The sequence below is a fragment of the Balaenoptera musculus genome, chromosome 3 (genome assembly GCF_009873245.2).
Source record: "Balaenoptera musculus isolate JJ_BM4_2016_0621 chromosome 3, mBalMus1.pri.v3, whole genome shotgun sequence".
Classification (NCBI taxonomy): Eukaryota; Metazoa; Chordata; class Mammalia; order Artiodactyla; family Balaenopteridae; genus Balaenoptera; species Balaenoptera musculus.
The window spans coordinates 161,185,746-161,201,577 of record NC_045787.1 but is presented as its reverse complement, the minus strand read 5'-3'; the positions used below and the strand labels follow the sequence as shown (position 1 = coordinate 161,201,577).

Sequence of the window (15,832 nt, the reverse complement as noted above, 5' to 3'; positions counted from 1 at the left end):
AGTAGTTGTGGCGCACGGGCTTAGTTGCTCTGCAACATGTGGGATCTTCCCGGACCGGGGATCAAACCCGTGTCCCCTGCATTGGCAGGCGGATTCCTAACCACTGCACCACCAGGGAAGTCCCATAGACGCAGTATTTTGATTATCATTTTACCACAGAGCCAAGGACAGCTTTTTAAAAGATTTATTTCTTGGCTGTGGATATTTTACACGAGAGAAAGCTGAGAATAACCACCTGGAACCACATTACATGAAATCCTCGTGCCCTCCCTCCGAGATCTTCCCTATGGGAAGTGCTGTGGTTGGAAGTTCCTCTTGGGAAACTTTCATGGCTAATCTGTCCTGCCAGCACTGCCCCTCCCTGGTTTTGTCACACTGAAAAGTTGTCCAGTAGGACTTGGGCTATTTTACCATGCATGTGCATTGTGCACGTCCATTATTTTATAGAGAACTAAAGCTGTGATCAGTAGTTTCAAGTTGTTTAGATATCATTAACTTAGTAGGAGTAGGTGATAACACAGCACAAAAGGCAAGAAACAGTCACTTTCTAAGTTACACAAACGGTAATCAAAATCGCCAATAGGAGTGACAATGTCATCAGTAAAGATTTAAGCCAAGATCCTCCAGAACCAAACCATTTCCTAGTATTTCCCCTAAATTGGGAAGAGGATCATTCAGAGCAGAAATTTGATTCTTCATATGTGTTATAAGATGGGTTATGTTAGAAAACTCATCAGGTATAAAAACACAACATTCAGGATGTATTATAGCACAAGTTACCCATTTGGAAGCAGTTAAAATATCGAGAGCCATACGATTCTGTAGGACTTTTTTCATCGTGGAAACTTCTGAATTGAGCACACTAATAGCCTGATTACTATTATTCAAGGCTTGCTGGGTAAATTTTGTGAAAGCCTTTATGTGAGTAATAACATTTTCTACTCCAAGTGAAGGAACAAATATCTCAGCCAAATGATCATACCAATGGAAAACTGATTGAATCCAGTGTGCTCACATTAAAGGCAGATTGGCAGGGGTTGTTTCCAGGGTTACCTGTAGTTGACCCTGGGCCCAAGGGAAACCAATTATGCATTTTTCTAGCCAACCTGGGGGAAGCCAAGACCATAAATTTGTTCCACAGATCCATTGGGTTTCATTAGGAGCCACCCAATATATTCTAGGCTGTCTCAACCAGTCAGTTCCAAACCAACCACTGTTTTTGTTTTGTTTTGTTTTGTTTTTTGGCCACGCCATGCAGCATGCAGGATCTTAGTTCCCGACCAGGGATCGAACCTGCGCCCCTTTCAGTGGAAGCTCGGAGTCCCCCAACTGCTGGACCACCAGGGAAGTCCCAAATCACTGGTTCTTTTTTTTTTTTTTAGTTAATTTTTATTGGAGTATAGTTGCTTTACAATGTTGTGTTAGTTTCCACTGTACAGCAAAGTGAATCAGCTATAAACATACATATATCCCCTCTTTTTTTAAAAATAAATTTATTAATTTAATTTATTTATTTTTGGCTGTGTTGGGTCTTCGTTGCTGTGCACGGGCTTTCTCTAGTTGTGGCAAGCGGGGGCTACTCTTCGTTGTGGTGTGCGGGCTTCTCATTGCGGTGGCTTCTCTAGTTGTGGAGCACGGGCTGTAGGCATGCGGGCTTCAGTAGTTGTGGCACGCGGGCTCAATAGTTGTGGCTCATGGGCTCTAGAGCACAGGCTCAGTAGTTGTGGCGCACGGGCTTAGTTGTTCCATGGCATGTGGGATCTTCCCAGACAGGGGATCGAACCCGTGTCCCCTGCATTGGCAGGCGGATTCTCAACCACTGCGCCACCAGGGAAGCCGCTATCCCCTCTTTTTTTGATTTCCTTCCCATTTAGGTCACCACAGAGCACTGAGTAGAGTTCCCTGTGCTATACAGTAGGTTCTCATTAGTTATCTATTTTATACGTAGTATCGATAGTGTATATATATCAATCCCAGTCTCCCAATTCATCCCCCCTTCCCCTCCCCACTGAATTACTGGTTCTTAAAGTTATAGTATGTTGACAATTTTCAGGTGGTATTCACCCTAATTTATGAATGCTGTTAGGTTGATTATCTTTGGTATACTTGGTTTGCTCCCAGCAAAGAGAGGCCCTCATATTTATGTGGCCATATCCTGGGATTGGCAAATAAATCCATACCCTAACTGGGGGATAACACCACCAAAGAGATGGGTAGTTACATTTTTAGGTTTAACTCTAGCACGTTGTTCTGGTTGGGACTGAGTAACATCTAGTGAAAACGAATATTTATGGCTGGGTTCAGAACAGGTGTTACTAATTGGCCATGTAAGAGGGTCCCACTTAGTGTTTGTTTTTTTAAAAAATTTATTAATTTATTTATTTTTGGCTGCGTTGGGTCTTCGTTGCTGTGTGCAGGCCTTCTCTAGTTGCTGCTAGCGGGGGCTACTCTTGGTTGCAGTGAGCGGGCTTCTCATTGTGGTGACTTCTCTTGTTGTGGAGCAGGGCTCTAGACGCATGGGCTTCAGTAGTTGCAGCACTCGGGCTCAGTTGTTGCGGCACACGGGCCCTAGAGTGCACAGGCTTCAGTAGTTGTGGAGCCAAGGTTCAGTAGTTGTGGCTTGCAGGCTCTAGAGCGCAGGCTCAATAGTTGTGGTGCACGGGCTTAGTTGCTCTGCAGCATGTGGGGTCTTCCCAGACCAGGGCTCAAACCCGTGTCCCCTGCATTGGCAGGCAGATTCTTAACCACTGCGCCACCAGGGAAGTCCCAGGAATTATTTTTTCCAATAGCAATTTACTGTTAAATCTGTTGCTTTCCTTCAGGGAAAAACTTCAACCCAGTGTGAAAACATACAGATCATTACCAAAATATATGTGTATCCTTGAGATGGTGGCATTTGGCCAAAATCTTATTGCCATAACTCCAGGGGTCCTTAACGAAGAGGGAAATGACCTTGTGACTCATGGAGTTGTTTTCTGGGATTATATTTAGGGCAAATGGTGCACCGGGCATATGTACCATAGGGGAGGGCTTCCAGATATACTGTTTCCCCCATAAAATTATTTTTTCAGGAGCCAAATGGGTCAGGGAATGCACATGCTGGAGTAAGGGTAACTGAGCCCCTATAGGCACTATAGGTCTCTTATTTGGTCCGAACCATATTTGTGAGGTGGGATCAAAGAATCCTCCTTTCTTTTTCCATTTTTGTTTTTCATCTTCTGGTACTAATTTTTGAGCCTGTAGAAAAAGTTTCTTACCAGTTACACTGGGTTTGAGCAGCAGACATCCTTGAAGTTGGACAGAAATGGAACTTAAAGTACCTCATTTAGCTGCTATGTCAGTGAATTAATTCCCTTTTGCCTTTATTGAATCAAATTTGGAATGTCCAGGTATTTTAATAATTGCCAATTGTTTAGGTAATTGTATAGAGTCTAATAATTCTGACACTATCTTCCCATTCTTTATGGGTTGGCCTGAGGAAGTAAGAAATCCCCTTCACTTCCAGAGCATTCCAAAATCATGAGATACTCCTAAAGCATAGTAGCTATCAGTATAAATATTTGCTACTTGATCCTAAGCTAGCTGGCAAGCTCTGGTTAGAGCAATTAATTCAGCTTGTTGTGCCAACTTTGCATCTGGTAAATAAGAGCTTTCAGTTATGTCCACAGTGGATATTACTACATATCTGGCTAGGTAATGTCCCTTTACATCCTTTAAGTAAAATCTATCTGTAAACCAAATTAGGTTAGCATTATCAACAGGAATTTCTTGTAAGTCATTCCTAGGCATAAGAAGATAATGTTAGCATAATGCATTCATGGTCATTATCATCCTGGGTTGCTGGAAGTAAAGTTGCAGGGTTAAGATAACTACATTGAGCCAAAGTAATATTAGGTGAAGAAAGCAACAGTACCTCGTAAGAGGAGAGTTGACTCACAGCATAGTACTGAGCGTGATGAGAATTCAAAAGCATTTCAACTGAGTGTGGAACATAGATAGTCAAAGGAGACCCCATTATAAGTTCTTCCCTAGCTTTGCACAAGAGAGCTGTCGTTGAAAGAGCCCTCATGAAGGGTGGGAGCCCTTTCACCACTGAATCTAGCTGCTGACTATGATATCCTGTGGGTTGATGCCTGTCACCAAGCCTCTGAGTTAACACACCTAGGGCGTTTCCTTTACCTTCATGCGCAAACTGAAAAAAATGGTTATGTATGATTCGGATGGCCTAATTCCAAAGCCTAAGTCAATGCAGATCTTAAGGAATCTATAACGTTTTCTTCTGTTCTGCATTCAGTTGGGTCTGGTCAGTTAGACTTAAGTAACACATAGAGGGATTGGGCCATGAAGGAAAAATTAGATACCCAGTTCCTACAATATCCGGTCAGACCTAGAAATCCTCTCAGCTGTTTTTTTGTTCTGGGAAGCGAGAAAGCCAGGATTCCCTTGATTCTTTCAGAGTCAATTAACAGTTCTTCTTTGGACACCTTATGCCCCTTAGAGGCTAACTGTTGTAACAGATGAACAGTGTCTCTGTCCAGCTCTAGACCACAAAAGCAAATCGTCTACATATTGAATTAAAACAGTCATTAGGAAAGTGTACATCAGCCAAGTCAGCTTTAAGTGGTTGAGAAAAATAAGTAGGGCTTTTAGTATAGCATTGTGGCATAACGGTCCAGGTATACTGATGACCTTCCCATGTAAAGGCAAAAAGGTATTGGCTTTCCTTTTCCAGTATTAAATAACACACTGCATAGGTCTATTACTGAAAAATAATAGGTGTCTTCTGGAATGGCTGAGAGCAGGGTGTGAGGATTAGGAACCACAGAGTGGGGAGCGATCACGGTGTTATTTATAGCTCTCAGGTCCTGAAAAACCTCCAGCCTTTTACGTTTGGCTTTCTTACCAGCAAAAGGGGGGTATTGCGAGGACTAGTACGAGGAATTGTAAGTCCGTTCTCAAGGAATTCCTGAATAACCGGAATGCCTCTGGTCTAAATGGGTACTGTCAAATACTGGGTAGAGGCTTGGGATTATCAATAGTTGTTTTAATGGGAGCGGCTGACTTGATTTTCCCTATGTCTGAGGAGGAGGATGACCATAATTCCTCAGGCACTTGTAACAGTGAATCGTTAATTTCCCCTTATCTGTCTGAACTTTTGTTTTCACAACCATCAATTTCTCGGTAATTATGTTCTGGTCTGCATCTAAGTTTTCTAACTCTAAAATCATTTTGCCCTTCAGGCAATATGGGCATTATATGCCTCTAAAAGGTCTCATCCTATCAAATGAGTTGGAGCACATTTCACCAAAAGGAACACACGTCTTCCTGTGATTAGTTCCTAACTGAAAAATTACGGTTTCTGATTTTAAAACGCGCACAGGTAAATTAGAAACACCTGTCATTTGAATTGACTGTTTACTCTGGGTGGAGAGGGCAATGAACGAGGGTAGGGCTGAGAATGGATAAGGTAGCCCCCGTGTCTACAAGGACCTTAGAAGTCTCCCCTCCGATTGTTATTTCAGTTCCCCCTAAGGTGTTTGTGCGGAGGAGGGGGAATGCCCTCTCATAATCCTTAGAGCAGCCCTGTTCCTTATTAATCTTACCGTGTTCTAAATCTAATTTAAACCTGTGGCAGTCTCTTTTAAAATGCCCAGGTTTTTGGCTATAAAAACGGGTGCGGTTTTTTTCAAAACTGACTGAAATTTGGGCCAGGTGGTTTCAAGGGACCACTGAACTGCTCTTCATGACCTTGGCAGCTTTCTTTTTCTCATTTCTTTTTTTTTTTTCTTTTTCTCATTTCTGTAAGGTTTTGGAGAGCTTGTCACCAACGGTGACAAGCACATTAGAATGCAGAGTAGCCCAATCAAGTTCATATCTTTTAAACAGTCACGCCAATTCTTCATCTAATCCTTCTTAAAAAAAAAAAAAAAAGAATGTAATGCTGGATCATTCTCATGGTCCAGAAAACTCTCTGGAGTCATGCCAGAGTGTTGTTTGAAATGTCTCTTCAAATCTTTTGAAATAATAGTGTCTCTTGACCTTTGCATTGATGGATTTTTGCCCAACCTATTTTCTTTGGGAAGATTTTCACAGTAGCCTGATACAGACTGTGGGCAATTTCTCTACATTTCTGGTGATCTGCCACCTCATGTTTATGATCTTCCACAGGCATTTTCCAGTTTATTTCTTGAAGCCATTCTTTTGCTTTACTTTCAGAGATTAGTCAATGTACAAGCTGGTACAAGTTTGAATATTCAGGCTTGTAAGTTCTTACTGTAAGATCAAATTCTGTAGCAAAACCCAAAGGATCTTATAAAGGATCTGGAAAATCCTTAGTTAAGTTCTGTCCTAGTCTAAGGGATATGGATAAGAGCAGGTTCCCCTCTATCTGTGGGTTTCTCCTTAAAGGGGGCAGCTATTATTTTAGGGCTGTTTTTATCCTTTTTGTTAGACGCAATAGGTTCCTCCTTTGAAATTGGAGGTGGAAGAGTAGGGAGGTCAGGACAGAGGAACTCAGAAAGAAGAGGATACAAAGAATCTGAAAGGGAAGGAGGGAAAGGAGGAGGAGAAGCAATGGCTTCTGAGGTCTTTTCTAACTTAGCTACTGTTTCTAGTAATTTTTGGTTTGTGTCTTGTAATGAAACCATTCTATCATTCCCTCATTTTGAGGTTTCTAGGTACCAATTAAAATATGCTTCCCATTCTGGCTGTTTGATCTTATAGTTAGCTTTGTCTAATTGAGTGCACAAATAAACCAATTTAGGTAAATCAAAAGTGCCCCATTTCGGCCGTCTCAGGGAGAAGTTATCGTTGGTCAGACCTTGCTGTTTAGTTAAATACTTGCAAGTGTCAGTTTTATAGGTGTTATACATAAACGTAGCTGGGGTTCCCGTGGGAGGCTGTCTGTCAAGGAGCTGTTTGGCCTTTGAGGCATGATTCCCCATTCTTGATTTGGTAGCCTAATTCAGATATGATCTGAACAACTCTGTGAGGACAGTGTGATGAATCAAATGTGTGCTGCTTCTAAGTCCAGCTCCCCAAAGCGTTACCCTTGACTCGGTTCAGCTCTTACATGTCTTGGTTTCTCCCTCCAACAGTCTAAAACTGCCACGGGTGCTTAGAACACTAGGTGATCAGCCTTTATATCATGCGTCCCCGGATGAACAAAATTTATTTAATGGTTGTAGAGCGGTTCCCTGTGGGACCGCTGCACGTCATGAGGATTAATACTCAAGACACTTCCCCTAGGTTCTCAGATGCCTGAGGACACCTTCTGGCCAGAAGGAGAAAGTGTCCCTTTTCCTCAGAGCTGAGTAATTCAGTCTTTCATTTCACTAGCAGTTTCTTCAAACCGTATATCAGCTTGTTTTTCAATTTAACCAAACTAACAAAAACTAGCCACCTATGTTTCCCTGTGTCTCCTACCCTGATCCCCTAGATCAGGGGTCCCCAACCCCCAGGCCATGAACCGGTACCTGTCTGTGGCCTGTTAGGAACTAGGCTACACAGCAGCAGGTCAGTGGCGGGCGAGCGAGCGAAGCTTCATCTGTATTTACAGCCGCTCCCCATCACTCACATTACTGCCTGAGCTCCACCTCCTGTCAGCATTACGGTGAGTTGTATAATTATTTCATTATATATTACAATGTAATAATAATAGAAATAAAGTGCACAATAAATGTAATGTGCTTGAATCATCCCCAAACTATCCCCCCGACCCCCATCCACGGAAAAATTGTCTTCCACAAAACCGGTCCCTGGTGCCAAAAAGGTTGGGGACTGCTGCCCTAGACCCCTACCTATGAAAATGCACCAGTGCCCCTTAAGATACCAAGTCTCAAGTAAAAACAGCTCAAATAAAATTTTAGGACTGTCACTTAAAGGAATGAGATCTGGCTATCAGAACTCACCGGAGCACCTGAGGAGTACTGAGAAGCTGGCGGGGCTCAAAGGGTCCAGGCTGGTACCAGGTGCCAGTTTGGAGTAGACTCCAGGTATCCCCTGGTGGATATCTTTGCTATCCTGCTTGGTGTAGTACACCAAGCAAATGCTGGTGAAAAATTAATCAATACTTAATCTAAGAAAGAAATCGAGAATTTTATTCAAGCCAACCCAAGGATTCATATGCAGGAGACAGTCTTTCAGAGAGCTCGGAGGACTGTTCAGCCTATTAGAAGTCAAAGCACAGTTATCTACGTTTTTGAGGCAAAGAAGTATACATCAAAATGACATATTGACATTTTACATAGTCCAAATCTGCATGCACAAGGTGATGGGTCATCATGACCCCTTATAGGACTGAGAGAGGAATGTTATCTTTTAAGGCATATCCTTACTGGAATCAGAAGAAAATTGTTCTTTATGGTCAAGCAGGCATTCCTGTCTTTGAGGAGATCTGGTTAATGTAGAACATAGAGGCACACTGCACATGAAAGGCAGGGAGTGGCCCAAATGGGCAGAGAGAATATGTTTAAATTTTCTTGTCCTGCATTAAAATATAAATTTTATTTCATCAACATTTTGTATGATTTGCAGTTTTATAACTGTTAGTGTGTAAAGGATTAAATATTTGGATGTTTTCCTATGTAGAAGAGTTAAGATTAAATTAATTTAAAATCAAATTTAAAAAGCAAGATAAACAAAAACTATTTAATGGTAATATGGTTTCTATAAATTACTCAGTTTATTTTAAATTAAAAATGCATGGGGACTTCCCTGGCCGTCCAGTGGTTAAGACTTCGCCTTCCAGTGCAGGGGGTGCAGGTTCAGTTGCTGGTCAGCAAGCTAAGATCCCACATGCCTTGTGGCCAAAAAGCAAAACAGAAGCAATATTGTAACAAATTCAATAAACACTTTTAAAATGGTCCACATCAAAAAAAAAAAAAAACTTAAGAAAAAATGCATAGAAGGTTAGCAAAAATCTGAAAGATAAGAAGGTCTAAAGTAGACTCATCACCGGAAAATCCTGGTCCCTCCAGCGCTCTTGCTTCAGCCACCCCCAAATAACCAGTGTCGATCATTTCTTGAGCATCCTGTTGGTGTTTCTTTATATGAAAAGAGACAGTTGCAAATTCATGGTTTTTTTTTTTTTGAATTTTATTTATTTATTTATTTATTTATGGCTGTGTTGGGTCTTCGTTTCTGTGCGAGGGCTTTCTCTAGTTGCGGCAAGCAGGGTCCACTCTTCATCGCGGTGCGCGGGCCTCTCACTATCGCGGCCTCTCTTGTTGCGGAGCACAGGCTCCAGATGCGCAGGCTGAGTAATTGTGGCTCACGGGCCCAGTTGCTCCGTGGCATGTGGGATCTTCCCAGACCAGGGCTCGAGCCCATGTCCCCTGCATTGGCAGGCAGATTCTCAACCACTGCGCCACCAGGGAAGCCCACAAATGCATGTTTTTTTTACCCACCTTTGTCCTTGTAACGAGCAGTCGTTCTCATTTTTAAAAAAAGTTTTTGTATATATTTTGAATCGTTAGATCTTATTCTTTTATGATTTAAAAAAATATTTTAATTTTATTGGGGTATAGTTGATTTACAATGTTGTGTTAGTTTCAGGTGTACAGCAAAGTGATTCAGTTAAACCTATATTCATTCCTTTTTAGATTCTTTTTTCATATAGGTTATCACAGAATATTGGGTAGAGTTCCCTGTGCTATACAGTAGATCCTTGTTGGGTTTTTTTTTTTTTTTTTTTTTTTTTTTTGATGTTTGACAGCCCCTAGCTTAAGCCTCCCTTCCCTTCCCCTTGTGCCGCCACCTGGGCAAACTGATGAGGAAGCCTGAGTGGTCTCTCCTTTAGAGCAGGAGATTCCAGCCACACAAGCCCTGCCAGTGCAGGAACTATTGCTCCAGCCCTAACTGCAGTGAACACCCAGGCCAGGCTCCTTTCCTTGCTGTCTGAAGCCATTTCAGTGCTGCTTGAGAGGCCGGCCCTTCCCTGAGACCTCAGTTATGTTATTCATAAGCCTTTTCCTTCCCCCTTGGTGTGTGTGTGTTGGGGGGGGGGCACACTACATCCACACATGACCACCACCCGTGGGTCTGTCTTCTCCTGCTCTGACTCGCTCACCTGCTCTGCTGTCTGATGGCGGCCGGCGCTGTGGGCTGCTGGGTGACGGGGAGCTCGTGCTGTGAGCTGTGCTGCCCTGTGTTGTATTATTGACCCCACCAGCTCTAGATTCAGATAATTTCTTGTTGTTTGGGAGCAAGTACGGGATTGGGGCCCTTCTTAAAGTGGTCCTGGGTCGATGTCTTGGTGGGAACCTATCCATGTGTTTAGAGTGAATCTGTTGAGTGTGGTGCTTGTTTGGCCTCAAAGTACAGGGTATGGGGGGGTTGGGTATACTCTGTGCAAGAGCTGGCTCCATTGGCCGGTCACTCCTGAAAGAACAGTTCCTTAAAAAGAGAAAGGAAAACCGAGGTGAGAAGGGGAATGGCAGCCCTTAGGTGGCAGGCTGAATCTACACTCTTAACACCAGAGGGCTCAGCAGGACTCTTAAGTACCTCTGCTGCTGCTACTGCCCCGCCTCTAAGGTAAGATTCTGGCTCTTGGGGCTCTAGGGGAAAACACCCCTCACATCCCTGTAGCACAGCAAAGCCAATTTAATCCCGAGGTCTTTAAACCCTACAACTCCCACGGGAGAGGTCCCTAACTCTGATGGCACTAATGTGAGGCTAGCTGGAGGAAAAAATTTATAAATACCAGGGTAGAGAGGTCACCCCCCTCCACCGAAGCATATCCAGTGGTGAAGAAAACAGAATAAGGAAGGAAGAGAGGGAGGGGAAAAAAGGAAAAATACTAAAACAAAGGTCCACAATTTTTTTTAAAATTTTATTTCTTTATGTATTTTTAGCAGTGTTGGGTCTTCGTTTCTGCGCGAGGACTTTCTCTAGTTGCGGCAAGCGGGGGCCACTCCTCATCGCGGTGCGCGGGCCCCTCACTATCGCGACCTCTCTTGTTGTGGAGCACAGGCTCCAGACGCGCAGGCTCAGTAATTGTGGCTCACGGGCCCAGCTGCTCTGCGGCATGTGGGATCTTCCCAGACCAGGGCTCGAACCCGCGTCCCCTGCGTTGGCAGGCAGACTCTCAACCACTGCGCCACCAGGGAAGCCCAAAGGTCCACAGTTTGACCCAAATGGAAATCTGAAATAGTCTAAAAGAATTTGTACAACAAAAAAGATAAAGGGGTGCTGCTTGGCTTTCAGGCCTCTACAACATGGTTTTTTTTTTTTTTTTAATTTATTTATTTTTGGCTGCGTTGGGTCTTTGTTGCTGCAGGCGGGCTTTCTCTAGTTGCGGAGAGCGGGGGCTACTCTTCATTGTGGTGGCTTCTCTTGTTGCGGAGCACGGGCTCCAGAGCGCAGGCTCAGTAGTTGTGGCGCACGGGCTTAGTTGCTCTGCGGCATGTGGGATCTTCCCAGACCAGGGCTCGAACCTGTGTCCCCTGCACTGGCAGGCGGATTCTTAACCGCTGCGCCACCAGGGAAGCCCTACAACATGGTTTTTAAATTAACTTTACCATCTGCTGTACTGCACTAATTCACAAACCCTTATGCAATTAATTAATACAAGGTCTCAAATTATAGTTATATCTGGGAGTCACACTAAATTTAAGCAAGGTACTCCCGATAATCATAGGGCAGTTACTGAATATAACATAGAGGGCCAGTAGGTATGTTTTTGCCTTAACCATGAGAGCTGTTGTCTTGCCTAACTTCCTTATGGTCCTAGCACCCATTATCCTAAAATGTCCCTCAGTGAGCCAGGGACATTGAACCAATGAGTCATAAGTTAAATTTTTATTTTATTTTATTTTTTTGGCCGCACCATACAGCTTGTGGGATCTTAGTTCCCCGACCAGGGATCGAACCCGGGTCCACGGCAGTGAAAAGCCTGAGTCTTAAGCACTGGACTGCCAGGGAATTCCCTCATAAATTAAATTTAAATTAAGTCTTTGGCACTTACAAATTGTCTTGACATGGAACCCCGCACACACGTTACTCCCCAGTTAAATTAGTTAATGTGGCCCAATGTAAATTACAAAGGGCTGTAAAGAAACAAATATTGCCGGCCATTCCAGCTCTACAAGGATCAAGCCATTAACCACTGCAGTCGCCCACCAACAGTGCACCCTGAAGGGAATTCAGGATGGAAAAGAACAGGGAACAATTCTGTGCTTTGGATGTACTGGCCCCGAGGTAGTTAAGATGCATATCTAAGGAAAATTTTCAATGACGCTAGATTCTTACATCTTCTCATACATAGAAAAGCACAAAAATCAGAAACTTGAGGTGTCTGGTCTTTGTGATTAGCAGTAATCTCTACGTTTGGCTACATGTTTTTTCCAGCAAAAAAATTCATATAGGAACTTCCCTGGTGGTCCAGTGGCTAAGACTCCACACTCCCAATGCAGGGGGACCGGGTTCTATCCCTGGTCGGGGAACTAGATCCCTCATGCGTGCCGCAACTAAGAGTCTGCATGCTGCAACTAAAAGATCCTGTGTGCAGGATCCCATGTGCCTCAACTAAGACTCAGCACAACCAAAAAAAAAAAACTCATGTATACTGAGAGGCTGTCTCCTGGGCTATAGTCCTCAGTAAGGTCCCCGAATAAAACTTAACTCACAACTTCTATGTTGTATGTTTTTCTTTCAGTCCATGGTTTTAGTGGCCATGAAGGGACCGAGAGCAGACTTCTCTCGTTCGCCTGAACTCTGCGAGGATCCAGAGCCTTGGTACCAGCAGGGGCCCCTTGTGCCCCTCTGCCTCCTTGATGAGTCCAGACAATTGGGCGAACCTCTCCTGGGTCTTGGATTTCCCGTTATTGGCTGATGATCCTAAGTTGATTCAGTGATGGATAAACTCCTTGCTGTGAGCAGTTGGTTTTACTTGAACTTAGTTTCAAGAAGAGGTTACCTGGGTTACCTCTTCTTGCAGCTGAGAGACACTGGGAAGATTTTACACAATTGGAAGACACTGAGTGGTTTCGACTAGGTGATTAGGTAGGAGACTGGCCTGTCATTTTCCCTTGAAGTGGCTACTTTAATAGAGTTTGTCAGAATAAAAGTGAAAATACTACATGAGAGGTCTCAGCTCCAAAGAAAAAAAGGACAAAGCTCCTTCCGGCCAGCAGAGTCTTTCTCAGGCAACTGAGAAACTTGTGGGAATGGTGGAAGCAAGTCCTCATACCATGCATGGGTCCCATAGGGAAACCCGCTTATTAATTAAAAACCTGCTCAACTGGGGACCCACACAAAGGTTTTGGCCATCCGGTGCTGTGAGCGCCCATGGCAGTTTTAGACTGACAGAGAGAGAGACCAAGACATGTAAAAGAGCTGAACGACTCTAGGGTGACACCTTAGAGGAGTTAAGCCCACAAATAGCACATCAGCCTATCACACAATTATCACTAGCGATTTCATCTCAACACACTGACCCTGGAATGGGAAACAAACTTTTCAAAACAAAATAAAGAGGCAGCAGATTGCCAGCCTCCAACGAATACTCCAGCCAGGTTCATGTGCAGTACATAGAGAGCTTATACTTGCAGGTGAATACTTAATTGGTAACTATAGAAATCTTGGGATCTTTTTTTTAAAATAAATTTATTTATTTATTTATTTATTTTTGGCTACATTAGGTCTTCGTTGCCGCACGTGGGTTTTCTTTAGTTGTGTCGAGCCGGAGCTACTCTTTGCTGTGGTGTGCGGGCTTCTCATTGTGGTGGCTTCTCTTGTTTTTTTTTTTTTTGAAAACAGAAATATCACTTTTATTGACAAGATAGGGCCACAATGGGTAGCTCCACAGAACACAAGTAAGACAGTCCCAAGACAAGAGTGTAAAATTACAGCAGACAGGTTAATATTCTTCACCCTCCTCCTCTCCCTCAGCACTATCAGCTCCAACCTCCTCATAATCCTTCTCAAGGGCAGCCGTATCCTCATGGGCCTCAGAAAACTCTCCTTCCTCCATGCCCTCACCCCCGTACCAGTGAACAAAGGCACGCTCGGCATACATCAGGTCAAACTTATGGTCCAGGCGAGCCCAGGCCTCAGCGATGGCTGTGGTGTTGCTCAGCATGCACACAGCTCGCTGTACTTTGGCCAGGTCCCCACCAGGTACCGCAGTGGGAGGCTGGTAATTAATGCCAACTTTGAAGCCAGTGGGGCACCAGTCCACAAACTGGATGCTGCGCTTGGTCTTGATGGTGGCAGTGGCAGCATTGACATCTTTGGGAACCACATCGCCGCGGTGCAACAGGCAACAAGCCATGTATTTACCATGGCGAGGGTTGCATTTCACCATCTGGTTGGCCGGCTCAAAGCAAGCATTGGTGATCTCTGCTACAGTAAGCTGTTCATGGTAGGCTTTCTCAGCAGAGATAACGGGCATATGTGGCCAGAGGGAAGTGGATGCGGGGATAGGGCACCAGATTGGTCTGGAATTCTGTCAGATCAACATTCAGGGCTCCATCAAACCTCAGGGAAGTGGTGATGGAGGACCCAGTCTGGCTCATGAGGCGGTTAAGATTAGTGTATGTTGGGCGCTCAATATCGAGGTCTCTACGACAGATGTCATAGATGGCCTCATTGTCTACCCTGAAGGCACAGTCAGAATGCTCCAGGGTGGTGTGAGTTGTGAGGATGGAATTGTAGGGCTCAACTACAGCTGTGGAAACCTGAGGGGCTGGGTAAATGGAGAACTCCAGCTTGGACTTCTTGCCATAATCGACAGAGAGACGTTCCATCAGCAGGGAGGTGGACCCGGAATCAGTTCCCCCGCCAAAGCTGTGGAAAACCAAGAAGCCCTGAAGACCTGTGCACTGGTCAGCCAGTTTCCGAATTCGGTCCAAGACGAGGTCAGTGATCTCCTTGCCAATGGTGTAGTGACCTCGGGCATAGTTATTGGCAGCATCTTCCTTGCCTGTGATGAGCTGCTCAAGGTGGAAGAGCTGGCGGCAGGTGCCAGTGTGAACTTCATCAATGACCGTGGGTTCCAGGTCTACGAACACTGCCCTGGGCACATGCTTGCCAGCGCCTGTCTCACTGAAGAAGGTGTTGAAGGAGTCATCTCCTCTCCCAATCGTCTTGTCACTTGGCATCTGGCCATCGGGCGGGATGCCGTGTTCCATGCAGTAGAGCTCCCAGCAGGCACTGCCGATCTGGACACCAGCCTGGCCAACGTGGATGGAGATGCACTCACGCATGACTGAGACTTGTAGGGTTCTGCGGGGCTGGAGGAGGCGAGGGGACGGCCACGAAGCTCTCCCACTGACAGACTACCAAGGAGTCCGGGGGAGAAGTAGTCTGCTTCTCTTGTTGTGGAGCACAGGCTCTAGGCACGTGGGCTTCAGTAGCTGTGGCTCACGGGCTCTAGAGCGCAGGCTCAGTAGTTGTGGCACACGGGCTTAGTTGCTCTGCAGCATGTGGGATCTTCCCGGACCAGGGCTTGAACCCGTGTCCCCTGCATTGGCAGGCGGATTCTTAACCACTGCGCCACCAGGGAAGCCCCTTGGGTTCTTTTTAAGCCTCATTCCAAAATTAGTTTTTGCATATGCCATTAGAGACAGCTGGCCTGACAAAACATCTTTTCAAAATTCTGACCTTAAGGGAACAGGAGCTTGCATTTCTCTCCTTGTGCCTTTGCGATGTAAATGTTCTACCTGATCTTCTTAGGTGTCTTGTTCTGTGTTTTGAGAGTTTGGTCTCTGCCAACCAGAAGGTACACATATGGTGTAGTAGAATAGACTGGGATTCCGATTCTGAGCAGCCTCTTTGGCTGTGCCAGCTCTCGAAAATTTTTCATAAGGGTTCCCATTCCATAAGGGGCTTT

At 44.7% G+C, this 15,832-nt stretch overlaps 1 pseudogene; it reads right to left on the bottom strand.

The window, feature by feature from the left end:
- Nucleotides 1–13,791: 13,791 nt before the first annotated feature.
- LOC118891760 lies at nucleotides 13,792–15,303 on the bottom strand (annotated as a pseudogene).
- Nucleotides 15,304–15,832: the final 529 nt, after the last annotated feature.